Source organism: Phoca vitulina, unplaced genomic scaffold (assembly GCF_004348235.1).
Source record: "Phoca vitulina isolate PV1807 unplaced genomic scaffold, GSC_HSeal_1.0 scaffold72, whole genome shotgun sequence".
NCBI lineage: Eukaryota > Metazoa > Chordata > Mammalia > Carnivora > Phocidae > Phoca > Phoca vitulina.
In genome coordinates, this window is record NW_022589775.1 from 6,553,512 (window position 1) to 6,581,249 (window position 27,738).

General features: G+C 46.6%; 1 protein-coding gene across 9 annotated transcripts in view; it reads right to left on the minus strand.

Annotated features, from left to right (window-relative positions):
* The window catches only part of TIAM1 (TIAM Rac1 associated GEF 1), a 372,168-nt gene that overhangs the window by 248,809 nt on the left and 95,621 nt on the right, over positions 1 to 27,738 (minus strand). For 4 of the 9 annotated variants that reach the window (XM_032393262.1, XM_032393266.1, XM_032393255.1 and 1 more), the window contains exons 3-4: positions 8,434 to 8,483; positions 7,564 to 7,693 (exon numbers count right to left, since the gene is read on the minus strand). The exons of 2 other annotated variants lie outside the window; for them this stretch is intronic. The gene's annotated coding sequence lies outside the window, so the exon portion shown is untranslated. Of the gene's footprint in view, positions 1 to 7,563; positions 7,694 to 8,433; positions 8,484 to 11,648; positions 13,069 to 27,738 lie in introns of those variants that run through there. 3 more of the 9 variants (XM_032393257.1, XM_032393260.1, XM_032393256.1) reach the window with 2 other exon arrangements.

The window sequence follows — 27,738 nt, forward strand, 5'->3', positions numbered from 1 at the left end:
CTACTATCATGTTATTGCTCAAGAGCATTTTCTCAACTAGCTTAAGCCTTTCTAGAACTTAGAAATTATGACATAGTAATCAACCCAATGGGGACCAAATTCTTGCTCTTAATACACAGTTAGCTTTATATTCCATCTTATAATCATTTCTTTTTTTAAAAAACTTTTTTTTTTTAAGATTTTATTTATTTATTCATGAGAGACAGAGAGAGAGAGAGAGAGAAGCAGAGGGAGAAGCAGGCTCCCAAGGAGCAGGGAGCCCGATGCGGGACTCGATCCCAGGACCCCAGGATCATGACCCGAGCCGAAGGCAGACGCTTAACCGTCTGAGCCACCCAGGAGCCCTTATAATCATTTCTTAGCTCAGTTTCATTTTGCGGACACAAACAGGCTCACTTCACTGCTGATCTTTTTTTTTTCTTTTTTTTTTAAGATTTCATTTATTTGAGTGGGAGGGAGGGAGAGCGAGCGAGCAAGCGAGGGGGTGTGGGGGAAGAAGCAGGCTTTCCACTGAGCAGGGAGCCTGATGCGGGGCACGATGCCAGGACCCTGAGACCGTGAGCTGAGCCGAAGGCAGACACTTAACCAACTGGGCCACCCAGGCGCCCCTGTTTATCTCTTTTATTCGAGGCCAGTGGTTCCCCAAGTGTGGCTCCCAGAACTGCAGCAACATCACCTGGGAATTTGTTAGAAATGCAAATTTTTGAGCCTAATGAAGACCTACTGTGTCAGAACCCCTAGGGGCAGGCGTTCTTCCAGGTGATTCCAGTGTGCCCTATGGAGTGAGCACTACACTCTGTGGCCATGGAAACCCCACCATCTGTGTCACACAAATGTCCCCTGGGCTTCAGCAGGCGGGTGGTCCTAAGGATGTCTCAAACACACTGCCCCCCACCCCACCCATGTCCATCACCCTCTTCCCCCAAGTGGCAGGAACTCAGACTTCCTCCTTTCTCCAGGTCTCTCTGGAAGTCTCAGAAGCGGGTTGTTTGTCACAGGCTGCCTGCATCTGTCCCAGTAACTCTCCCACATCTCTAGATGGACGGAGGGTCCACAGTCCCCGGACACTCTGCACTGACTTCATGCTCCGAGGATGCCAAGCACATTAGCCCTCCCTCCATGGGCCCCACCGCTCCCCAAGCCCCACTCCCCTTGCTATCCCGGTCCCTCCCGCAATCGCAGCCCTGCCCCTCTCTCTCCACCTCTGCGGAGGCTTGGCTGTCCCGTCTCTGGGCTGGAGGAAACATCCATCTCCCACGGAGCCTCCCTCTTTGGTGGGGAAGCCCAGCTAGCTTCCTCTGAGTAAAAGCTATAAGCCTGGCCCCAGAAGCAACGAGGGCCAGGTGAAGGGGGAAGTGAAGGAGACGTTGTTTTTAAGCAGGATTTACAAAGGCTGGTGATTCCTATGAGAGAACAGGAGATCCAAGTTTTCTCCAGCAGCTTGAGAAATGAAAGAAGCATCCTGTCCTGGGATTTGACTGAAGCAGTCATTACGGTCGACAGAAGGCAGCACTGAAGGTGAGAGAGTGAGTGAGAGTGAGAGTGTGTGTGTGTGTGTGTGTGTGTGTGTGTATACACGCAACAGAGAAGTTACAGTGAGATCTCCATGCCACTGGCAGGCACATAAATGACCTGTGTTTCCTGTGTCAGGTAGCAACTAAAACAAGGTACACAAAGTGGGAAAGCCTCTGGAATGCAAACCACTAAGGACAATCTCATCACTGGGAGAGATGTTACAAAGATCCACCGAGGGGCGCCTGAGTGGCTCAGTAGTTAAGCATCTGCCTTCGGCTCAGGTCATGATCCCAGGGTCCTGGGATCGAGCCCCGCATCGGGCTCCCCACTTCTCCCTCTCCCGCTCCCCCTGCTTGTGTTCCCCTCTCTCGCTGTGTCTCTCTCTGTCAAATAAATAAATAAAAATCTTTAAAATAAAAAAAAATAAATAAAAAAAAAGATCCACCGAAACGCTTCATAGACAGAAACAGAAACCAGGTAAGTGGTGTTCAAAGTAAGTGTGCTCCTGGCATGTGGGGTGAGGCTGTCCTGCAGTCTGGGGGATATCTGGAACCTCTCAATACCTGTGGTAGCTCCTGATAACACCCCCCCTACAATTCCAAGAGGGAAACAGCACCCCGCCAAAAATGCAACCCTTAAAATAATCCAAGAGCTAAGAGGAGAGGAACGAGGGGAAGCTATGGGTTGGGTTTAAAGCAGCAAAGATGAAAAACTAGAGATTGTAAATAAAGGGGATGGATGTCCAAGATTTTACTGTCTGGATAAAGGGCAAAGGTTGACAAACTTTCAGTAAGAAGCCAGAGAGGAAAGATTTCAAGCCCGGGCACTCATTCGTTCTGTCAACTCTGCCATTTGAAGTGTGAAAGCAGTCACTGGGATAAAGGAACGGGCCTGGCCACCTTCCAATAAAACTTTATTTACAAAAACTGGTGACAGAACAGATGTGGCCCATGGCCCGTGTTTGCCAACCCCTACCAAGTATGTGTGTGGCGCAGGACGCAGCAGTACTAGAAAGTGTAACTCACCTGCTCTTTTCAAGAAACAAGATGATAATCGATAAACTAATGTTCCCTTCTCAGAGACTTCTGTGTCTGGATGGGAAGGTCCAGCTCACGCACTAATCTGTCTCCTCCTTGCGCCTCATGTCGCAGACTACACCATTCTCCCCCGAAACCAAGCCCTCATCTTTCTGCCCCTGAGAAAGAGATATTATAAAAATGGATTATCATCCGGCTTCTTGGGAAAAAAAACAAATGAAATGTATCATCCAGAGCTGGCCAATCCCCTCCAATATTAACAGGTGTGTTTATACTTCATACCAGGTCTGGACGTCGGTTTGAGGGGAAGGCCCAGGCGAAGAACATGCAAACAGACAAACCAAGCACCATCTCCCTCCACAGGGTTCCTGCCACTAACCGAGATGGAGCTTCAATCTCAAAGTCATGAGCGTGACTCAGCCGGGCCCCCCGGCAACACCAGCTGGGGTTACGTCACCTGCGCAAGTTCAACATCTGGAAATCCACAGAACGACCCCGGTGGATGGGAGCAGTGCTCGGGGAGCATTTTTCCAAGCTCATGGGGACTGCACACATGACACTGGGCAGACGGCAAGGGCCTACAAGAGTTATGATTTGGCTCAGCTCCGCACTTCATCCCCACATCAGTGGATCTCTCCAGATCAAGAGTCCCAGGAGCCCATGGATTTGGCCACTCTGAAAGCACCAGAGAGAAAATTCCAGAGCTGCAGAGAAAGAACTCTGACAAGCCTCAAAAATGGTCAGGATTCATTTTCTTTGTAACATGAGGACACACGGGATCTCAGAGTCCCAAAGTCCAGGTTCCCTTCCTCCTACGGATTTCCTCAATAGCCGGGGGAGTCATCAAGTGCCCATAAGAAAAGCATTAGTCTACGGCAAATGGACACATGTCCTGCTCACATGGTTTTCATCAGACTTAAAAGAGAAACTGTCCTTTTTCTTCTCAAATCTAACAGTGAACATTCCCAAAGGACATGAAAAGCTCTCAGAATGAATCAACCACAAACGGGAAACACGTCCTCACAGGGCCAGGTTGCAGATGGAGGTGGGGGGGACCGGCTCTTCCTCTGTGTCCAGGGTGCAATCCATAAGAGCATCCCAGGTCAGCCGAGGACCCTCCAGTGCCTCCTCCTTGTCCCACGTCCAACCTGATGACTTCCAGAACCACGAGGTAAAAAAAAGTCTCTGTGTCGGGAAGGGATACCAACCAGAACCATATGAGCCTCTGAAGGACAGGTGTCTGCGTGGTTGGACCTGGACCATAGGAAAGAGAAATTCTCTCTTCTGTTGCCACCAGTGCAGATGGATGGGATCTGGGGATCATCTCCTCAGCAGGCAAAAACCCAGGGGAAGAGGAACTGAGAAAGGTCATGTCCAAACAAATCCATCAAGCCAACTAAGAGAGTCCCGGAATGTGTAGGTGGACACACACCGCCCACAAGAGGAGGAGAAAGCAATCACCAGTTTGAAATAACCAATTACTCTGAGGAGCCCTCCTGCCAACAGGCCCCGAGAAAGCCCTCTGTGGTCAGGTGGCCAGGAAGCCACTAGAAAAGGTGCACCCCTGAGACATGGGGAATGTTCTGTGTGATCCTTCCAAAAATGAGTGTCTCCTACCTGGAAAACTAAAACGAAAGCCCAAAAAAGCACCCCGTATAAAATAAATGGGGGGAGAGAGAATTTTAGAGGGTCTTCTTACCCTGCAGGCTCCAAAGAAAGAGAGAATCCTTATAGAATTCTAGGGGCGCCTGGGTGGCTCAGTCGTTAAGCGTCTGCCTTCGGCTCAGGTCATGATCCCAGGTCCTGGGATCGAGCCCCACATCGGGCTCCCTGCTCCGCGGGAAGCCTGCTTCTCCCTCTCCCACTCCCCCTGCTTGTGTTCCTGCTCTCGCTATCTCTCTCTCTGTTTAATAAATAAATAAAATCTTTAAAAAAAAAAAAAAGAATTCTATATAAGACACATTTATAAAATGCTTAACACAAGGCTGGGAATTTTTAGTAAAGTGAGGTATTAAGATCTTATTATCTTACTAACAACGCCAATAATAATATCCATGACTCTCACTGAAGCATGTGTTCCTTCCAGATATGAAAACTAGGGTCTAATCTAAACAAATCCACTGAGTTAGTTAACGAGTCACTTTCTAGAAACTATAGCTATCCCAAATATTCTCTCCAAGTCAGTAGGTCCACATGGAAAAAGTTGAAGCAGGTGGCCCTTCTCTCCCTCCCATTTCTAATCCAGGGGTGAGGGAGGCGGGTGATCCCTTAGTGATGCTAGCTGCCAATGTCCCCAGTGCAACTCAAGTCAACACACTGCTTTTCTCAGGCACCAAGAGTTTTCTATCCTCCCTCCACACAGTGAGAAGGTAGGCTTGCTATGGCCTCCTCTGGTTTTAGCTCCATTTCATCGACTAAGGAGGAGAATTTGGTCTTTTTTTTTTTTTAGGTAATCTCTGCATCCAAAGTGGGGCTTGAGCTCACAACCCCGAGATCAAGAGTTGCACACCCCACCAACTGAGCCAGCCGGGCACCCCAAGATTTTGGTCTTTTGAGCTCCTGAGTGGTTTGGGGAGAAAAGTGGCCTGTTTGGGGCCACGAGCCAGAAGAATGCTTTCTTCACCCAGTCTTCTCCATCTTTTTCCACCATGACTGTTTCTCGGCCACTGCCCAGCCCAAGCTCATCTCTAACCAGGTCGTGGAAACCAGCTCCTAACTAGCCTCCCCGTCACCTAGACCACCCCCAGCCAGCTAGCCTTCCTGATGCTACCCTAGGGTTCTCTAATAGACAGATCGTGGATCTCATTCTCCCCTCCTGGCAGACTTCCGGTGGTTATCCATCTTCTGCTGGTAAAATTCAAGCTCCGTGGTGCTTCCTTTAAAAAGGTCTCTGCAACGTGACCCCAACTGCACTTTCCCTTTTCCTTCCCACACGGCCCCTCACAAACCCTACACACTGGCCCCAGAGGACAGCTCTCTTCTGCTATGGAGTCCTGCATTTTCACACTCCACCATCTCCCTTAGGCGGCTCATCCATCCCTGCACGCCTTTCCCATCCCCATGGAGTCCTGCCCCTGCCCAATGCTTGCTAAAAGTCCACTTATGCAGCAGGATGTGCCTCGAGTGCTGTCCATCCTGCAAAGTGATCTTTAATGCTTGGCAAAAGTGATCTCCCTGCTCAGGGCTTTCACCCCACTTTGCTTATACTTGGATGCATATTCAAGTTTTGTATACCCTCAGTATTGATGATTGTGTCTACCTTCTCCAGCAAATTATAAGCTCCCTGAAGACAGGAATCATCCCCAAGAGCCCCAATACCCAACTCCATTGCTTCACACACAGTAAACAATAAACAGATACATACGGAAACTGGAAATGAGGACATTCGATTAAAACGCTGGGAAAGAGTGGGGGGTCCAAGTTGACCCTCCTCTCCTCCTTGGAAGCGGATCAGACCCAGCTGAAAAGAGCCGCTTGGAGCCCAGTAGGGACTTTCATAACAATCCACCTGCCCCTGAAATTCAACAGAGCAGTTCTCATTCTGTCTGAAACCTAGGCCCCTGAACCAAGGAGTACTAACCTGTTGGTTTGCGAGACCCAATACTTCTCATCGAGCTGAGATAAACCTGGAGACTTACTTCGCACAAGTGTCTCACAACCCATTACTAACTAGAGAGTTAAATTCCACCATCAGACTTAACAGCCAGAGGGCCTCACGGCTGGAAATGCAAAAATCTTCTGATGCCACTTCCGTTCGGGGGACTATTGGAGGGCACCTGGTAGTGGCCTCTCAAGTGAATCAAATTTACATTTCATACGAGCCAAGCAAGGATCCCACAAGTCACAGGAATGAAACACACGGTAGCTAGTAGGATTCTGCAAGAAGAAAACTCCTGCCATCACACACAGAACAGATGTGTACATTCCAGAACACCCGCAGGTCAGCTCACACCTACGGTCGCCAGGGACATGACCACCACTCGAGGCCACATTCTCTCTACCGGGTCAGGGACATGGGGGACACATTTGGGGTGGTTTTCAACAGGATGACTGGGGACAGTGTCACTGAAACAGAGACCCGATAGAGCCCAGACCGGGAGGAGTGGAGGGGCCCACCACGGGGCTCCCCAGAGAAGACTGCTCCAGGTGGAAGACAGCCGGCACAAAGGCTGTGGGGAGGGTGTTTGTCCCCAGACATCTGAGCAACAGGCAGGAGCCCAGTAAGCAAGGGGAGGGAGGGGGAGAACAGAGGGCCGCACGTGTCCACCTGGAAACCAATACGAGTACCTTGGTCTTTATGTGGGGCGGCTGGAAAGAACTGGAAGGTTCTGAGCAGAGTGACACTGAGCTAAAAGGCACCCTCTGGCTGTCGGCTTAAGACAGATGGTGAGAGGGCAAGACAAGCAGAGAGACCGATGGGGCGCCTGGGTGGCTCAGTCGTTAAGCGTCTGCCTTTGGCTCAGGTCATGATCCCGGGGTCCCGGGATCGAGGCCCAAGTCGGGCTCCCTGCGCAGCAGGGAGTCTGCTTCTCCCTCTCCCTCTGCCCCCCCCTTGCTTATGCTCTGTCTTTCTCTCTCTCAAAATAATGAATGAATGAATGAACGAACGAATGAATGAATGAATGAATGAAGCAGAGGGACCGATGCAGTAGCCCAGGGCAGAAGGCTCTGGGGCTTCCAAATGCACCCAGAACAGCTGCCATCTTGAGTCAGGTGTACGCACCAGCTACCAAAATGGATGTGGGGACACCCCTGGGTGTCCCCCTCTCCAGCCCCAGCAGCTCTGGACAGAAGCAAGGCCGCAGCGCCCAGCGAGGGAGAGCACAAGATTCCAGATGAAAGGCGAGCCCTCTGCAGCTTTCAGAACAACCACACAGAAGCTGTGATCAGAAAGTTGAGCAGCAAGCTTAGCCCAGCTTTAAACAAGTCAGAGGGGTCACCCCAAATGAAAAGGAAACTGAGAAACAACCTTCTCCTGGGAGCCCTGCGGGAAATGCGGAGGAAAACATACCTCCAGAGAAGAAAGGCAGCCCGCTGACACCCACGGCTCAGGCCTCTGCACAGAACTCGGTCTCAAAGACAGCCCTTCGGAGCTGGCTGGGTGGCGAGGCCTCACGGAACTGTCCTTTCTCTAACTGCATCTGATGGGAAGAGAGGAGGGTGAAGGTTACAAGCTCAGGTGGCTTTGAAGCCCGGCTCTGTCCCAGGCCCCCCAGCCACCCACTGAGCAGTCTATCCTGGTAATCACAGGCTGAAGTTTCCAGCAAACCACTCTGCGCTCCTCGTTCCCCACACAGGGCCAGGCATGGCCACGCTGGCCGGTCCCCACCACGTCCTGGACAGGCTTCTGTTCCAGAAACAGCTCAGCCCCACCGCGCGTGAGACCTTGGCCATGTAACAGCACACCTCTAGCCCCCTCCCTCCTCCTCTGTACAGTGGCAATGAACCTAGACCATGCAAGAGAACACAGTACAAAAGATGCCACTCAACAGTGGCAATTCTCTTAACCTGTCCACGAATGCATGAGAAATTTTATTTAAAGCAAAGTAAAATCATTGAAATATTCACAGGTACCAATAAGCAAAAGATGTGTCGTCATTAAACAGTCGTGATTAGAAGCAGGATGGTGACACATCTTGCATATATATATTTTAGAAGGAGAGAGAGAGCGTGAGAGCGTGTGGGGTTGGGGAGAGTCAGAGGGAGGAGGAGAGAGAGAATCTCAAGCAGGCTCCACGCCCAGCTCTCAATCTCAGGACCCTGAGATCACAACCTGAGCCGAAATCAAGAGTCAGATGCTTAACCGACTGAGCCACCCATGCGCCCCACATCTTGCATACTGATGTACCATCTTAAACATGTATTTAAACAGAAAACCTACCTCCAGCTAAATGTCACCCTCCCCCAGATCTTGATCCTTCACGAACAGAGCTAAAGACAAAATAAAGGATACAAAGGTTTATACCTAAAGATATAATAAAAGATGCAAAGATGTACATGTAAGGAAGTTCATAAGCCCCACAGCTAGTAAAACGAAAAGTGGAAAACTGAATGCTGAACCAGAAGAATCAGCTAAATTAACCACATCACATCCTTTTAAGAAACTACTATGCAATTTAAGAAAGAGTAACTTGAGGAAAAATATCTTCAGGAGAGCCTCAGCTACCTGAGAACCTGGCAAATGGATTAGAACTGGATTAGCAACTGGATTAGAAGCATACTCCCGATTTTGTCACATAAGATTATGTCATGGTACAGAAAACAGGATTGGAAAGCAAGAAAACTCAGAGCCAACACGCATGGCCCAGGATGGTCAGATCAGCCACTGTACCTGTGGAAAGGACCCGTGGGCCAGAGCCTCCCACCTTCTTGACACCCCTTCTGGAAGCCAGTGAACACAAGCTCCAAAAAAATCTCCAGAAATTGAGCATAAAGAATCAGCTGACTATTTCAGGGAAGCTGACTTAAGGGATATCCATGAAAGAATTTTCCAGCAACTCATATGCAATCAACTGTTCTCCCTGAAGACTCTGAAGATAAATGAATTCAATATACGTTCTCAGGAAAGCACGCAAGATTGTCCAAAACAATGGACGAATTTAGAATTGAAATTTGGAATTGAAATGGCCACCTGACTTGTTGCCTTGTTGTTGTTAGGGTTATTGGTGGAGGTCCCTTTGACCAAGTATATGCTTCTTTTTTTTCTTTTTTTTTTTTAGATTTATTTATTTATTTGAGATAGAGAGAATGAGAGAGAGCACATAAGAGGGGTTAGGGTCAGAGGGAGAAGCGGACTCCCTGCCGAGCAGGGAGCCCGCTGCGGGACTCAATCCAGAGACTCCAGGGTCATGACCTGAGCCGAAGGCAGTCGCTTAACCAACTGAGCCACTCAGGCGCCCCGCCCCCCAAGTATATGCTTCTTAAATCTTTAATCAACAAAGTAGAACTGCCTTCAGAACCAAACCTTACAGGTAGTGGGTCAAATACTGCCCCCCTAAAATTTATGTCTACCCAGTTGTGTCCATGTAACTTCAGAAGGTGAACCTATTTGGAAATAGGGTCTTTGCAGATATAATTAAGTGAAGATGAATTCACAATGGATTAGGACAAGCCCTAAATCCAATGGCTGGTGCACTATAAGAAGAGAGGACACACAGAGAAGGTGGTCATGTGAAGACACAGGCAGAAACTGGGTGTTGCAATCACAAAACAAGGAATGCCAGAAATTACCAGGAGCCACCAGAAGCTAAAATCTTCCCTAGAGCCTTCAGAAGGAGTATGAACCTGCCAACACCTTGATTTTGGACTTCTGACCTCCAGAAATATGAGAGAATAAACTTCTGTTGCTTTAAACCACCAAGTTGATGGTGATTTGTTACAGGAGCCCTAGAAAACAACTATAGCCTACAAGCAAAAGTCCCAAAGACAAGACACACACAAAGAGCTAAACACACAAAGGACTGCCACAGACTGAATGTTTGTGTCCTCCCCTAAAACTCCTATGTTAAAAGCCTTCAAACCCAATATGAGAGTATTTGGAGATGGCTTTAGGGAGGTGATTGGGGTCATGAGGGTGGAGCCCTCAGGAATGGGATCGGTGTTCTTATAAGACAAGAAAGAAAGCGATGCTCTCTCTCTCTCTCTCTCTGCCATATGAGCATACAACAGAAGCTGTTCCTCCACAAACCAGGAAGAAGGCTCTCACCAGGAACTAAATCAGCCCACAGACACTTAACATACTCTCCTGTGTTAGCTTGGGTCTATGTTACTTTACAACTCCATTTCAGACTCGGTGCTGGGGTGAGGGCTAGGGGATTATGAAGAAAAACTGAAAGATAAAAATAATTTTAAGGGGCGCCTGGGTGGCTCAGTCGTTAAGCGTCTGCCTTCGGCTCAGGTCATGGTCCCAGGGTCCTGGGATCGAGCCCCGCATCAGGCTCCCTGCTCGGCGGGAAGCCTGCTTCTTCCTCTCCCACTCCCCCTGCTTGTGTTCCCTCTCTCACTGTGTCTCTCTCTGCCAAATAAATAAATAAAATCTTTAAAAAAAATAAAAAATAAAAAAAATAATTTTAAGATGGGCGCCTGGGTGGCTCAGTTGGTTAAGCGACTGCCTTCGGCTCAGGTCATGATCCTGGAGTCCCTGGATCGAGTCCCGCATCGGGCTCCCTGCTCAGCAGGGAGTCTGCTTCTCCCTCTGACCCTCCCCCCTCTCATGTACTCGCTCTCTCTCATTCTCTCTCTCTCAAATAAATAAAATCTTTAAAAAAAAAAATAAAATAAAATAAAATAATTTTAAGATCTTACTGGCAGTTTCCTTGTCTCTCAGGGCAGTGGTTCCCAAGCATCAGGGTGTAGTCACCTCACCTGGCAAGAGCATTAGAATGCAGATCACCAGGCCCCTGACCCCAGATGCCGAGGCAATAAATGGTGTATTTTTAACAAGTACCCCCACATTCTGACAAAGCTGGCTTCCCGATCACACTTAGAAGGACTCTGTTGGGCGTTCTACCTATAACAGGAACATCTTTTTTGGAGAAGCCCATCTATCTACCTCTCCAGGCTGGTCTCTCTCACTTCCCTCTCCCGCGACCCTAAAGCACATGATCCCTTGTGCCCGAGTTCACCCCATCCATGAATGTTCCAGGAATGTCGCACATGTCCACCTGCAGCCCCCACCCCCTGCACTCACTAGCCCATGCCTCCCTGCCTCAAGGAGCTCTCCCTGACCACTCACTGATCTCTTGCTCATTCGGTCACCATCTTTCGTGAGCCCACTAAGCATGAAGGTTGTTGGTCCTGTGAGACAAGTTGCACAGAGCCGATATTCTTGTTGACAGAGACAAAACAAACATACACATGGTGGCTAGGAGCTGGACTGTGGCCAGACTGCCAGGCCTCGAATCCCAGGTCAAGCTGCTCAAACAGTGAGTCAATCAATACGCATAAGAGTGCAACTCTAAGGCCACCACTACGAAAGACACGAGACCATTTCAGACTCTAACACTGTACTGTGAGGAAAAATCATAGGGTACCAAGATAGAGTAACACGGTACTCTCTCATTGGATGGATACCATAGGAGGGGGAGCGTGACTTACGGTAGACCTTGAAGGAGCTGTGTCATGAGGCTTGGCCAGTCTCGAGACCCGACCCTGTCACTTCGGTTCCCCGATGACAACATCTCAGGGGGCAGACAGCCATTCTCCAGCACTTCTGCATGCAACTCGCCCCTCGGCACGGACTTGGGACATTCTCATCGTAAAGATTTGAGCAAGACAGTCCTTCGAGCGGCTCCTAGAGTGTGGGGCTGATGGAGGTATGCCAACAAAGGAAGGACAAGCTGTGACCGACTGCGACCAGCCTCCACATGCCAGTGAGGCCTGCTGACGTTCGGGTTCTAAGCCTGCCAACCCGCGCTTCCTCTCTGATTACACAGGGAGCTGCTTGAGGGCAGGAACGCATCCGTCTCTGAATGCACACGGACTGGAGCCTGGGGCATGCAACAAATGTCATGTTGGACGAATAAAAGAAAGAATCTGCAAATGGCCCTGGGCGGTGATGCACCAAAATACAGCACAATGGTCAGACTGCCTTAAGATGGGAGCTTAAGATGGACCTTGCATGCCCCGACATTCCTGACCGTTCTGGATCATTCCGTTGAAGCCTAGATCTCGCGTTGTGTGATGAAATGGGCCCTAAAGCCGTGAGGGACTTGTCCACAGTCTCCCACCTACTTACCAGGCAGTAGAATATGACAGTGACTGCCCATAACGGAGAGCTCACAGCAGCCCTCTCCACCCAGAAGTCTGGGCCCGGGAACACTCTATAGCCTACAGCTGCTGGTTCCATTCATCTCTCTTCTGCCTGTCTCCCAGCGTCCTGTTTCTATGTCCCCGTGAATCCCTGGGATCGGCCTGATCATTTACTGCTTGGGAAAGCTCTGACGCCCTCCACGTTGACACTTCCGAGTCTCGGCCTTCTAGAAGGGACCCTATGGGACCTGCCACCCCCACTCCCACTCACGGTGAGTCAGGGCTAGGAGGGGAATGCACTGAGCAAGGATCCTCAGAATTAAAAGCTGAAACTCTGAGGTCTACAGGATAAAGCTTCTAACCTTTGCTTTAAGTTACTTCACAAACTGGAAGCAGCCTACCTTCTGTGGCCGTTCTCCATGCTTCAGCCACAAGACGCTCCTCAATGCTCCTGCCCCATGAACCCACTGAGTATCTTCACACTTGTGCTCGCAACCTCTACTTCGATGTTGCTTTCCCACCATGCACATACTGGCTTCCAAAAGAACTTTTACTCATTTTCCAAAACCTTAATCAAACATCATCATCACCACCCCCTAAAGATTCCCTTGAGTGCTTCAGGGAGACTGGCCCATGGCCCAGCATCATGCCAACCAGCACTCGGCACAGATGGCTGTCTGCCCCTGCATTGGGGTGAGCTCCTCAAGGACACAGACTGAGTCTCACCCTTTACCGTGTCACCGCTGTCTACTGGTCACTTCGTATAAACACTGATGGAAGGGATTTCCCACTATGAGATGTGTGGACAGTGCTGTAGTTTTTTTTATAAGATTTTATTCATTTTTTTATTCATTTATTTATTTAGAGAGCACGCATGAGCGAAGGGAGGGGCAGAGGGAGAGGGAGAAAGAGAACCCCAAGCAGACTCCGAGCTGAGAGCAGAGCCCAACACGGGGTTCGATCTCGCAAGCCTGAGATCATGACCTGAGCAGAAACCAAGAGTCGAACGCTTAACCAACTGTGCCCCCCAGGCGCCCCTGGACAGTGCTGTCTTAAAGATTTCGGCAAACATTAATTCAGAGTAGCCTCCCTCACCTTCCCCGTTACACATTTTCAAAGTATCCAAGTTTTCTCCATTACAGAAGTCAGCCCCCGGTGACTAATATCTGTGTAATAATCCAGTTAATGCTCATCATCCCCACAAAACCGAGAGTGCTGTGCAGCCCGGGGAATGAGTCTAGTAGTCACTGCCGAAGGTCTAGGCCCCAGCCCTGCATCTGGCTCATGGCGTAAGGAGCGCCCAGATGGTGATAAATGAGTCTCTCACATGTGAGATCAGCTGAAACCCTAGAAAGTTACACAGAGACCTTGCAAACATTATGCTGAGTGAAAGAAGCCAGTCACAAAAGATCACATGTTGTATCATCATATTAATAGGAAATGTCCAGAACGGGCAAATCCAGAGAGACAGAAAGTAGACAAGTGGTGGGGGGCGGGGGGGGGGTGGTGGAGGGAAATGGAGGCGGGAATGTTGACGGTACAGGTTTTTGGGAGGTGATAGAAATGTTTTGAAATTGACTGGGGTAATAATCCCACAACCCTGAAAACATACTAAAAATCCTTGGATCATACACTTTAAGTGGTGAATTGCAGAGTAAGTGAATTATATCTCAATAAAACTGTTCAAAACAGTTTAAGAAGTTCTGTTGTTACAGATATTCAAAAACAATATGGGGATGTATGGCTGACTCAGTCAGTGGAGCATGCAACTCTTGATCTTGGGGTCGTGAATCCAAGCCCCACTTTGGGTGAAGAGATCACTTAAAAAAAAAAAAAAATGAAGTCTGCTCAAGAACAGTGAATGAGGGGCACCTGGGTGGCTCAGTCGTTAAGCGTCTGCCTTCAGCTCAGGTCATGATCCCGGAGTCCTGGGATCGAGTCCTGCATCGGGCTCCCTGCTCGGCGGGAAGCCTGCTTCTCCCTCTCCCACTCCCCCTGCTTGTGTTCCCTCTCTCGCTATATCTCTCTGTGTCAAATAAATAAATAAAATCTTTAAAAAAAAAAAAAAACAGTGAATGATATCATTAGGAGAAACCATGAAAATCTTTAGAAGACATATAATTTTTTTAATAAACAAATGCAGATTTTATTTTACTTAGTATCCAATAACTAGAATTTTAAAAAAGAATGCTTGAGGGGCGCCTGGGTGGCTCAGTCGGTTGAGCATCCAACTCTTGATTTCGGCTCAGGTCATGATCTCAGGGTCATGAGATCGAGCCCCTCGTTGGGCTCCAGGCTCAGCACAGAGTCTGCGGGAGATTCTCTCCCTCTCCCTTTGCCCCTCCCCCCCAAATAAATAAATCATTTTTTTAAAAAATGCTTGAAAGCATCGGGTCTGCGTTTCTTATTTTTAAAGTACTGAAAACTGAGGTGCCTAAGTTTGGGGATTTGTCGGAGATCTCACGTCCGGTTTGTGGCAGCTTAATAGCCAAACTCGGGCACAGCAGCATGATGCACAACAACCAAAAGGTGGAGGCAGCCCAAATGTCCATGGACGGACGACTGGGTAAACAAAATGGGGTTCATACATACAACGGAATATTATTCAGCCTTAGAAAGGAAGGAAAGTCTGACACGTGCTATGATGTGGATGAACGTTGAGGACATCATGCTAAGTGAAATAAGCCAGACACGAAAGGACGAATACTATGTGATTCCACTTACGTGAGGGACGCAGAGTAGGCAGGTCCACAGAGACAGAAAGCAGAAGGTGGTGGCCAGGGGTGGGGGGAGGGGAGAGTGGCGATTGCTGTCTTATGTGTTGGGAGTTTCTGTTTTGCAAGATGAAGCTCTGCAGGTTGGTTGCACAGCAAGGTAAATTGTTTCTACTGAACTATACACTTAGAAAAGGTTGGGATGAATGTTATGTTTTGTGTATTTTCTAATTTACAAACAAGAAACCTAACCTCAAGCCCCCCCACCCTCCCGATAATTCCTGTCCTGGCCACGCGCTCCAGCAGGATGCCCCCAGACCCAGCAGGATGCCCCGGTGAGGAGAGCAGGCTCTGCTCCGTCTGACATCACTAACAGAGAAGTCAGAGGGACTGAAGCCACTGCTTCCAAGGGTTTCCAAGAATTTTGACAAATCTCAGTATGCAGATCAATGAAATGGAGGCCACTCCAGAGGTCTGGGTCTTCCTAGAGCAAAGCCCGGCCAGGAGGTAACCGGATGGCTACAAAAGGTAACTGGCCATGGGTGCAGAGCAGATCAGATAGCCTTCTCCAGGACAGAGCTCCCTACCCTGGACCGAGCATAGGCATCAACCTTGAGATCAATTCCTTGGGAAAATGCAGATGCCAGTTCACCTGGGTGAGGCCTGAGACTCTGCCCTGCTAACAAGCGCCCAGATAATGCAGGTGTGATGCTGGTCCCAGGGATCCCTCTTCGACAGTTCAGGTGGCCAGGGTAGAGAGGAAAGGCCACCCCACCCTCCTTTCCCCACATGAGAAGCTACCCTCAAGGGCTTGGGGCTCCACAGAATCATTCTATTTTCGGGACAACTAAGCACACAGCCAAAGGCAATAAATCTCAGCTCACTGTGTGAGTTAGAAAACATACACATTTTAATTTTTTGATTTAAGAAAATGTTAAGTTTGATTTATGTTAAAACTGGGTCAGTAGGTTGCCTGCTTGATTGTGGGCAGCTGGGGAAGACACCAACTGTGGTCCATTCTTTAAAGGGAATATTAAATCAGGCTTAAAACTCAGAAGTTGGTGGAATGTGGTCTTACATTTGCTTCACAAACTCAACTCTCGGTAAGCCAGGAGCCACAACACAGAGCCCAAGCATTCTGCTTGACACGGAATCATAGACAACAGCGGTTTCCATGAAGGTTTGGTTGCACGCCAGTTCCTAGTGAAAATTAACGAGGAAGAAAAGTCATCGGAACAGTAATGACAAGAGGTTTAAGGGCCAGAGCCTGCGATCAACAGGACCGATGACACAGAGGGAAAGACAAACAACGAGAAACAAAACTGACATTATGTTTTTAGGGTTAGAAGTCATGAAAATTAAAGCTGTTCTTGTGCAGAGAAAACAAAACTTTTTAAAAAGAGAAAGCAAAAAATCGGCTCCTTGCCATCAAAAAACTATCCCAAAACACTCTATAGAAACTAAGTGTGGCTACTTTGCAGCTTTGCACCAAATGAGCTTCTAAGGTTCACTACAAAGTTGCTAATCCCCATTCCTCTATCTGTGTCAACTAATTAGCCCTTTCATTTTATTGCCATGATGATTAGCCAGTCCCCAAAATAGGAGAGGGCGGTTTACCTATTACTCACAATATCGATTCAGTGATTCTCTCAAGGTTCAAAGCACACACCTTCTACCAGTCTTTGCTTGTTGCAATGTCAATTTAATTAAAAAGGGGGAAGGCCTTTACTTTAACAGACAGGAATAAACAAATGGAAACCTCAAGATACTAAAGGGGAGAGAACACAGTGCTCAGTACCAGCCCCGTGGCGGTAAGATGAGATTTTTCACACTCCGCCTGGTGGCATGACTAATACGACCTTCTCTGCATCAACTGCTAACACATAAAGACTCTTAAAAATATTTAGTCTCGGGGCTCCTGGATGGCTCAGTCATTAAGCGTCTTGTCTTCAGCTCGGGTCATGATCCCGGGGTCCTGGGATCGAGTCCCGCATTGGGCTCCCTGCTCCTCGGGGAGCCTGCTTCTCCCTCTCCCACTCCCCCTGCTTGTGCTTGTGCTCTCTCTCTATCTCTGTGTTAAATAAATAAGTAAAATCTTAAAAAAAAAAAATATTTAGTCTCTTTGGGTGCCTGGGTGGCTCAGTTGGCTAAGCGACTGTCTTCGGCTCAGGTCATGATCCTGGCGTCCCAGGATTGAGCCCCATGTCGGGCTCCCTGCTCAGCAGGGAGTCTACTTCTCCCTCTGACCTTCCCCCCTCATGTTCTCTCTCTCTCTCATTCTCTCTCAAATAAATAAATGAAATCTTTTTAAAAAATTAAAAATTAAAAATTAAATATTTAGACTCTTTGATCCAGTAATTCCTCTTCTGCAGATCTATCCTAAGGAAATGATCCAAAATTTAGAAAAGGTGCCATATGGAATACCGACAGCCACCAAGGTATTTTGGAAAAATACAGTAAGAATTACAGAGGAGCACCGAGGGGTTTGTTCTGTGTCGCTGTAGCTAACTAGGAGCTGCATTTCCCAGAATCCCCTCTCTTGGAGGGTCTCGGCTTAGGGCCAGCCATGAGCAGAGTGTGCCCGGGATCGGAAAGCACAGTGGAGAAGCAGACAAGGTCAGGGCGGTTCCAGCTCCTGAGGTAGGCACATGGGGAGCTCCAAGGGCAAGGGCGTGGGGTCTTCTGCACGTCACCCCAAGTCATCGAGGTGAGAGACAGACTGAGCTTCAGCACCACGGGGCTCTTCAGGCTCCAACTGCATTTCCTTCCTGACGGCATGCCCAATCAGACACAGAGACAACAGCCTTCCACAGACTTCTAACCCCGACAAGTGCACAGGGTCAAATTCTCCTGGTAAATCCCTCTTCCACATCCCTCACTGTGACGGTGAATCTTACATGTCAACCTGACTGGACCAAAGGATGCCTAGGGAGTTGGTAAGACATTATTTCTGGGTGCGTCTGTGAGGGTGCTCCTGGGAAAGATTAGCATTTGAGACTGAGTTAAGAAGATTGCCCTCACTAATACACGTGGACATCATCCAATCCACTGACGGCTTGAACAGAACAAAGAGGTGGAGGAAGGGCAAAGTCTCTCTGTTCGAGCTGGGACACCCATCACCTGCCCTCAGACGCAGGTGCCCTTGGTTCTCAGGCCTTCACTAAATGATACCACTGGCTATCCTGATTCTTCAGCTTGCAGATGGCAGGCAGATAATGGGACTTCTTGGCTTCCATAATTGCATGATTATGGATATATATATAATATATCCTATTGGCTCTGTCTCTCTGGAGAACCCTGACTAATACACTCACCAAACCCAATGTGAGGTACAAAATGCATGAAAATGAGAGTTCAGTAAACCCCGGTACAGCCCTCCATGGAATGTTAAACACTTGTTAAAACAGATGTTTACAAAGTATTTAAGGACCACTCTTCCCATTAGATGGGGGAAAATATCAAGCTAAAATTTAAATTTATTATTCATACTTTATAGAATAAACAAAAACCAAAGAGAAAAAAGACGACATTAAAGTACATCCAAAAGGTAAACAGTAGTTTGACCTAGGTTGAATTAGGAATTAGCTTTTGTTTCTTTCAGTATTTTCTAATTTTAAATTTTTCTTTTTTTTTTAAAGTTTTTTATTTGTTTGTTTGAGAGAGAGAGAAATCAAGCATGAGCAGGGGGGAGGGGCAGAGGGAGAGGGAGAAGCAGGCTCCACACAGAGCAAGAAGCCCGACATGGGACTTGATCCAGGACCCAGAGTTCATGACCTGAGCCAAAGATAGATGCTTAACCAACTGAGCCACCCAGATGCCCCTGTATCTTCTTAGAATTAAAATTCTTTAGGATTATACAGAGAAGCAAAAGACCCCCAAAAAAACAAAATAATATTGAAGGAAAGTGGAGAACCGACACTACCCAACTTTAAGACTTTCTATAAAACGACAGTAATCATGACAGTGTGCTGAAAGAACAAATTGGCAAAAAAATAAACAAACACATCAAAGGAAAAGAAGAGAGAGCCCAAAAACAGATCTGCATAAATAGAGTGAACTGATCTCTGACAAAGCAGCAAAGAAAATGCAATGGAGAAAATTTGGTCTTTTTGACAAATGGTGCTGGGAACAACTAGACATCCACATGCAACAGGAAGAATCTAGACACAGACCTTGCCCAAAAATTAACTAAAAATGGATCACAGACCTAAACGTACAATGCAAAACTATAATGAAAACTTTAAAAAAAATATGTAAAAGATCACAGAGGAGAAAATCTCAATGACCTTGGGTATGGCGATGACTTCTTAGATACACCAGAAGCACAATCCATGAAGGAAATAATGATAAGCTGGACTTCATTAAAATTAAAAATTTCTGTTCTGTGAAAAACAATCTCAGGAGAAAGAGAAGACAAGTCACAAACTGGGAGAAAATATTTGCAAAAGACACATCTGGTAAAGGACTGTTACCCAAAATATGCAAAGAACTCCTGAAACTCAACAATCAGAAAACAAACAACTCAGTTTTACAAAGGGGCCAAAGACCTTACTAGACACCTCATGGGATGGGAAGTAAACAAATGAAGAGATGTTACACGTCATATGTCACCAGGGAAATGCAAGTTAAAATAACAATGAGATACCACTCACTCCTATTTGAACGGCCGAAGTCTGGAACACTGACAACACCAAATGTTGACAAGGATGTGGAGCAACAGGAACTCTCATTCATTGTAGAGGGAATGCAAAATGGTACAGCCACTTTGGAGGATAGTTTGTCAGTTTCTTATAAAACCAAACACATTGTGGGGCACCTAAATGGCTCAGTTGGTTGGGCATCTGCCTTCGGCTCAGATCATGATCTCAGGGTCCTGGGATCGAGCCCGATGTCAGGCTCTCCGCTCAGCATGGAGCCTGCTTCTCCCTCTCCCTCTGCTCCTCCCCCCTGCTTGCTCTCTCTCCTGCTCTCTCTCTCAAATAAATCTTTAAAAAAAAAAATTCTTACTACACACAATCTAACAATCACATGCCTAGGTACTTACCTGAAGGAGTTGAAAACTTATGTCTACACAAAAATCTGCACACAGCTGTTTACAGCAGCTTTATTCATAACTGCCAAAACTTAGAAACAATGGAGATATCCTTCAGTAGGTGAACTGATAAACTATAGTACATCCAAACGATGGAATATTCTTTAGGGCTAAAAAGATATGAGCTATCAAGCCACAAAATGATACGAGGAAAAGGTAAACGCATATTACTAAGTGGAAGAAGCCAAACCGAAAAGGCTACAGGCTGCATGAGTCCAACTATATGACATACCGGAGGCGAACTATGGAAACAGTAAAAAGATCAGTGTTGCCAGGAGCTTGGGGGAGGGAGGCAATGACAAAAAGGTGGAACACGGGATTTTTAAGGCAGTGAAACTATGATAATTAGAATGGTAAATACATGTCATTATGAATCTGTCCAAACCCATAAAATATGCAAGACCAAGAGTGAACCCTGATGAAATGTTAATGTAGGTTCATCAGTCGTAACCAAGGTACCACTCTGGTTGTGAATGTTGATAAAGGGGGAGGCGATGTAAGGGGGGGATGACAAGGGGTAAATGGGGAACTGGTACCTTCTGCTCAACATTGCTGTGAAACCACAACTGCTGTAGAAAATAATCTATGAAAAAAAATTGTGTTAATTCTTTAAGAGTTATAAATAAGAATTAAATTCTAAATTCTTGATTTTTTTTCCTCCTTCAGTTGGGTTTTGAATATATCATAAGAACTTTTTTCTAATTTAAAGAAGGCCCTGTTTTTTGTGTATATCCAACAGAATTGCAAATCTGATATTATTCCATTTCACTGCTAAAACAACCATCCAGCTATTTTCCAGGAAAAAAGTCAAGCTTCTTGGCCACTGATCCTGCCAGCTGACCTCATCCACGACCCTGACATAAGAATAACAGTAATAATGACATAATGACAATAATCATTGTGATCCCTTTGATTGCTCTACACTCTTGCATGTGGTTCTCTCGGCCTAAAAACGCTCTTCTTCTCACCATTATTCATTTGAAGAAGAACCACTCACCAATTAAGGCTTCACTTGAACTTCCTTCATCTGAAGATCCACCTGACTCTCCAACGGCATCAACTTCCTCTTCCCAGTAGACTCGACTTGTGTTCAGCCTCTCTGGCCAGGCCGTATTGAATGAGTCCATCTCTCCAGCTGGAGGGCTTGTTAAAATTCACATTGCTAGGCCCCACCCCTAGAGTGTCTGATTCAATAGGTCTGGGGTGGGGCCCAAGAATGGGCATTTCTAACAAGTTCCCAGATGATGCTGATGCTGCTTGTCAGGGGACCACACTGTGAAAACAGCTGAGACCCCTGAAGGGGGTGGGGGGGAACTGGGCTTTATTCATTGGAGCATCCCAAAGGCCCAAGAACAGTGCCTGGCACTTCGCAAGTGCTCAGAATTGGTTAAAGATATTTCTTATTTATTTTACTGTTTAAAATAATATGGCTAACATCACTAGGATGCAATAGAACATGATGTGCAGAGTTATACAAAATCTTAGGACTATTTTCTTGTTCATACCTTTGTGAAATCTGGAGACCTTAGTAAATACGAGGTGAAAATGTCAAAAAATCCAAGATTCCTTTTATTCGTACCCACTCTTTGTGAAAAGCCTTCCACATTTTACATAACTGTTGTCCTTTCTCTGTTGCTCCAGGCAACAGGAAATGAAGCCCAAAATAGGAGAAGGACAGAGAACACTTGGCTGTTCTTTTGCTCCCAACTTCTCAATGGTAAAAGCCTAGACCATTTTCCCAAATGCCCTGCTATATTTTGTCTTCTGTCCCTCCTCTCCTACCTGTACAATTATACGGCTGACTGGCAGTGCGAAATCCAGGAGCTGCGCTCAGGTAGTCTGACCTTCAGGCTTAGAAATTACCTTCCTGATAACAGTGACCATCACCTTCCCAGACACACCCTCATGCTAGTTTGGGAGAGAGTCCTAGGAATCTAGACAAGAGAGGAAGCAGTTCTCTTGTGAAGGCTGGGAAGATATCCCAGCATGCATGATTTGAGAGAAGGGGGCACAGGGAGGATTTTCCAGGGAAACAATGGAATCAAACACACAGAGGCATTAAAACATATGGCATGTCCCAGCAACACCAAGATGTCTGCCCTATAGCTGAAATGTACCGCGTGGTAAGAGCCAGGACTGGAAAACAATTTGGGGTCAGACGGTGGAAGGTCTAAAATACCATGTCACAAACAGACTCTAATCTGGATGTGGGAACTCCCGTCATAGGGGGGTGACAATGATCAGACCCACATGTTGGAGAAACGACTCTGGTGGCTGAATGAATGAGAAAAAAGGCCTTGGGGAAGCTGTGCTCAGCTTTACTAATAATCAAAGAAATGCTGAGTGAAATTGCAAAGGAAACAGGAAACAACCCAAAATTCGTAGAAGTATGTCTTTATCAACCCCTGAATAAAGGCCTTTTATTTTCTCTTTTCCTTCTATCTCAGCTCGTGTCAGAAACAACTTAAGCGAGGTAAATAACTAATTGAATACCAGACCTCTCCAGAGCAAAGGAGATAGGCAAGTGCTCTAAGGTACGAACCCGGCCATGAACAGTTAAGAAAGACTTCACTAGGAGAAACGATGCCTTGTACAAGCTGTCAATATCCCCGGAGACTTGGCAGAAGAGCTCAATTTACCTTGTTCTTTATTTAAAAGCCAAAGTCTTCAGAAATGCACCTTACCTCCAAATTAACAACATTCAGGTGATTAAATGAGCACACTGGGTGTAAAGAGGACAAAAACCCACATCAGTTATGCCATTTGTGAGTACAATCTCGGAAAATAGATCAAGTAATTTCATTTATACTTCAACTGCAATTATGTTTTATAGTCCACATTTCTAGTCCAAAGATAGGGCAAGGCCTGCCGAACTTTGGAAACTCATGCTTTTCTTTTAGAACAATTTTCTCAAAACATACAAAGAAGAGGCAGATTTTAAAAAGGAACTGATCCCCTGATGGCTGAGAAGAGAGGTTTTAATTATGCTTTAAGGTAAGGTAATAATTGACTTACACTCCAATACATCTTAATGCCAAGCTCATATGCACGAAACAACTTAATTATCAAAGACTGTCAGGGAACGCGCTATTCCACATATGTGAACTTACCGTGCAACTAAAGCTTAGTATTTCCCAATGTCCAAACTTTTTTTTTAACTACTTAAAATCTAGTTTGAAAGAGAAAGAAAGCATGGTCAAATATATTACAGAACTTCCACATCCAGCCAAGACAAAATAACGGGTCAGATGTATACAACCTCCAGAAATAATTGTTAAAAAAATGGTCAAAATAGGGGTGCTTGGGCGCAATCCCCTTGGATTCATTCATTCGTTCATTAGTGAATGAATCAAATACTATGACTTAAAGTCTCGGGCAACATGTATCTCCTTTTCTAAATTCATAACCGATTCCTGTTCAGGTCAACCTGAACAGACCAGTTAGACACCAGTCGATCCCAAGAGGGCTACTTGTGCACTTCCTCACTAAGAGCGGTAACCACAGCTCCATCCAGAGCATTGGGCCACTGGCCACTATTGAACCTGTTTGTAGAAGAACAGTGGAATCCACATTCCACAACGGGCAGCTTTCATGTCTTCGAAGCCAACATCCAACTTCATTCAAGTTAGCCTTTGAAAGGCGCTTAGTCCTAGAGTTTAAAGCCGCAAGATAATGCAACAGGTAAAAAAGGGGTTGCTTCTATGGCCCCCAAGGAATGTAAAACTCTACAGATATGTGCCCATAAGGCCACGAAGTGCCTTGTCAATTAACGCAAACAAGACTGTAATGAATTCAGGGGAAATGATCAATCCAGTTGTCATACAGAAAGGACCAGTGGGAAGTTAAGTTCCAGGTTGCTCACACATCTCTGCTATACACAGTGCTAAAAATAAAGTTAACTTCTACTCACAGAGCAACTCACAGATCAGTGATACAAGTGACCAGGCAACTCCCATCCACAGTCCAGGAAGTGATGATAAAAGTGGACTGGAGTCTCTCAGCCCTCCTTCGCCTTGTAAACTCCTCGCCTGCCATCAAGACCCTTCTCACATGTCACCTCCTCCATGAAGTCTTCCTTCATTCTGTAAGGAAGCTTGGCTATACTGTCCTCTGTTATCCCACAGAACTTTATTCCCATCCCTACACCAGCACTTGGTCCACGGTGGGGAAATCTTTCCATCCACGTATCCGTGCCTGGTGTGTCCAGCTCTGTTAGCGGCCACACAACAGTCACTTGATAAACAAATGACCCTTGTCCCCTGTGATAAATTTATTTAAACATAGAAACTTCAGGGGCACCTGGGTGGCTCACTCATCTAGTTCTTACAAACGCCCCAAGCACCAGACAACAAGAAGGCCCAAGAGGAGACCATGTCAGTAAGCCAGACATGCACACTGAGATCCTCTCTGTGAGCTGACACGCTCTGCTGTGTTTCTCAAACAGGGCACTGGGGAGAGTTCTGTGCACAGACCTACCTTAAGCTAACATGTTAAGGCGTAAACGCTTTTCCTCCTTTTCTTCCAGATATCTCTCTTCCATATCCTCCTCCTTACTCCCTACTAATTGTTCAGAAGCCCCCCAAAGGTCAAATCAGAGTTCCATAACTTTAGCACCATTGGCTGGACAGAGCTGGATAATTCCTTGTCATGGGGAATGCAGCGGAGATTCAGCGCATGGTAGGATGTTTGGCAGCATCCCGGGCCCCCACCCAGTAGGCACCAGTAGCAAACCCCCACGCTGTGACAACCAAACTAATTCCAGACCTTGCCAAATGTCTCCCAGAGGGCAAGTTCAACTCCAGTTGAGAACCACTGATTAAATTAACCGTTTAGTTATTTGATAACAAAGGCAGGGTATGGGCCAACCAGGAGTGAGAATTTGGTCTCAACTACTTTGCTGACTATGATTGAGTGATAGTGTTCACCTGATGGCATGGCCAGGGAAAAGGGCTACAGTTGGTTGGTGATGTCTGCCATGGGCTGGGAATGGGTATTTGCCCCCTCCATTCATTTGCCAAAAACTGCTGGACAGGAGGTGCCGATTGGCGCAATGTTTACAACTTGCCTGCGAAGAGACCCAGTGCCATTTGCCCGCGACTCCATGAGAAAAATAACAAAAAACCTGAAACACATTCTGTTCTTTAAAATGCATTTCACTGCTAACATCCTATGAAATGATCCTGAAAAGAAACATAATTGACTAGTCATTAATTATAAGCTTCCTATACTATATGAGCGAGCTGGGTGTTATCAAAGGCTGGTAAGAAACAGAGCTGACTCGGGGCGCCTGGGTGGCTCAGTCAGTTAAGCGGCTGCCTTCAGCTCAGGTCATGATCCTGGGGTCCTGGGATCGAGCCCCGCGTTGGGCTCCCTGCTCAGCGGGGAGCCTGCTTCTCCCTCTGCCTGCTGCTCTGCCTACTTGTGCTCTCCCTCTATCTCTGTCAAATAAATAAATAAAATCTTTAAAAAAAAAAAAAAAGAAATAGAGCTGACTCTACCCCACAGAGCCTCAAAGAGCTGGCAGTACTGAATGCTAACCCCAAAACCATAATTCTCATGAAAGGAAATGGAACCACTTTTGTCTGCACCGTGTAATCTATGTGCAAAGAAAGAGAAAGAGAAGGCTCGCTCCAGAAGCCGCTGGTTGTACAAGAATGTAAGAGCTAATGCAGAACAAGTCAAACTGAGAAAGAAGAAAAGTATGGGTTATTTCTACTTCTGATTGTGAGCGGGGTCTCAATTCTCCACAATGTAACCCTGTGCAGTTAGTAAACTCCCTGGGCCTCAGCCTCAGTTTCCCTCAGCTGGTAGAACAGAGATAAAATCGCACTAACACCTTCTAGTGTTGTTAAGACGAGCAAATAATAACCAAGACTATAGGGATGCCTAGGTGGTTCAGTGGCTCAGTCAGTTAAGCATCTGCCTTCAGCTCAGGTCATGATCCCTGGGTCCTGGGATGGAGCCCCACGTCGGGCTCCCTGCTCAGAGGGGAACCTGCTTCTCCCTCTCCCTCTGCCTGCCGCTCCCCCTGCTTGTGCTCGCTTGCTCTCTCTCCCTCTCTGACAAATAAATAAATAAAATCTTTTAAAAAAAATAACCAAAACTATAGGCAGTAAGTAGTCTATCAATGTTAGCTGCTGGATGCCAGTACTATATTCAATCTAGAAAGCATCCATTAGCCTGTGTCATATTTGCCCGTAGCTTAGCAACGGATGGTATCGAGAAATTAGAAACCCAAAAGAGTCTCATTCAGAGCCTCTATATTCACGATCTCGTTTCCCCTTACGATTGCAATTTGCCTAAACCAAAGCTCATGCAGATCCAAATTATTTCTTCTCACTCCACCAGCTTTCCTTGCTGGAGTTTAGGAAAACTACACACTGTCACTACACACTGTCCCTCCCCAGCCCCGCGTCTGCCCCTACCTGATTCCTGACACAAAAATAAAATAAACTCGGCCCATTTAAAACAACACAAATGACCAAGTGAATAGCAGATCCTGTCAGAGTTTTCACGGTCCCAGATCAGTAATTCTAAGCAGAAGAGGTTAAGAAAATCCTTGTCTTCAATGGGTTTAAAAGAGACAAATGAAAGACAGAAACCATCCACTACAGTTCGCTGCTAAGGGAAACAAGCATACTTCCTGTGCTCCCCATTCTGGCCCCCAGGACCCCATTATGTAAGGAGGAACTGGAAGGTAACATCCTAGTATGTTCCCAAAGCAAAGGAGTGTCAAAAAAATGATTATGGGCCATGGGGAAGAAGAGATGATAACCCTGACCATTTAATCAGCTGATCAGAACAGGTCAACACATTTTTCCAAATTTAGAATATGGGCAGAAAAATCAACTGGGATTTTGTTTGCTCAACTTCTCCCTTCACTTTGGAAGGACTCACTTTTTTTCTGTGTGAATAATCCCAGCATGACAGGATCACAGAACCTTGGGTCTAGAAGATACCTGGCAATCATTATGTATGCCGTTTCTCAAGGTGTGGCCCAAGAATTACATGGACACTTATTGAAAATGAAGATGGATGGGCTGGTGTTCAACAAACGTATTCCCTCTTCCTCTGGCCTACATTTCTCAGCCTCCTTTAAAGAGAAATGTGACCACGTGACTTGATTCTAGCCAATGATATGTGAGTGGGAAAAATGTGCCCTCCCTCATACAAGCCTTTGTGCTATTTCCCTTCCCATGATTTGACTCACAGGAATATGGCAACCAGGGAAGGCACATGTTGGAGATGATAGAGCCATGGTGTAAAAGGAGATTGGGTCTTAGAATCACATTTAGGAGAGAACGTTATGTGGATAAGAAAAAAACTTTTGTTGGGTTAAGCCACGTAATTTTGGATTTTCTTTCAGAAAGTTAGCCTTCCCTAGCTAATAATGCATAGATAGGGTCTTGTCTTGAACCTATCAAGTAAGAATCTAGAGGCTATTAAAGAATAAATTATTCTGACAGCTGTTGAAATGGTAAGGAAGACGTATTTAAGATTATCAATAGGAGTAGACTCTTAACTCTAGGGAACAAACTGAGGGTTGCTGAAGGGGAGGTGGGTGGGTGAGGGGATGGCGTAACTGGGGGTTGGGCATCAAGGAGAGCACTTGACGAAATGAACACTGGGT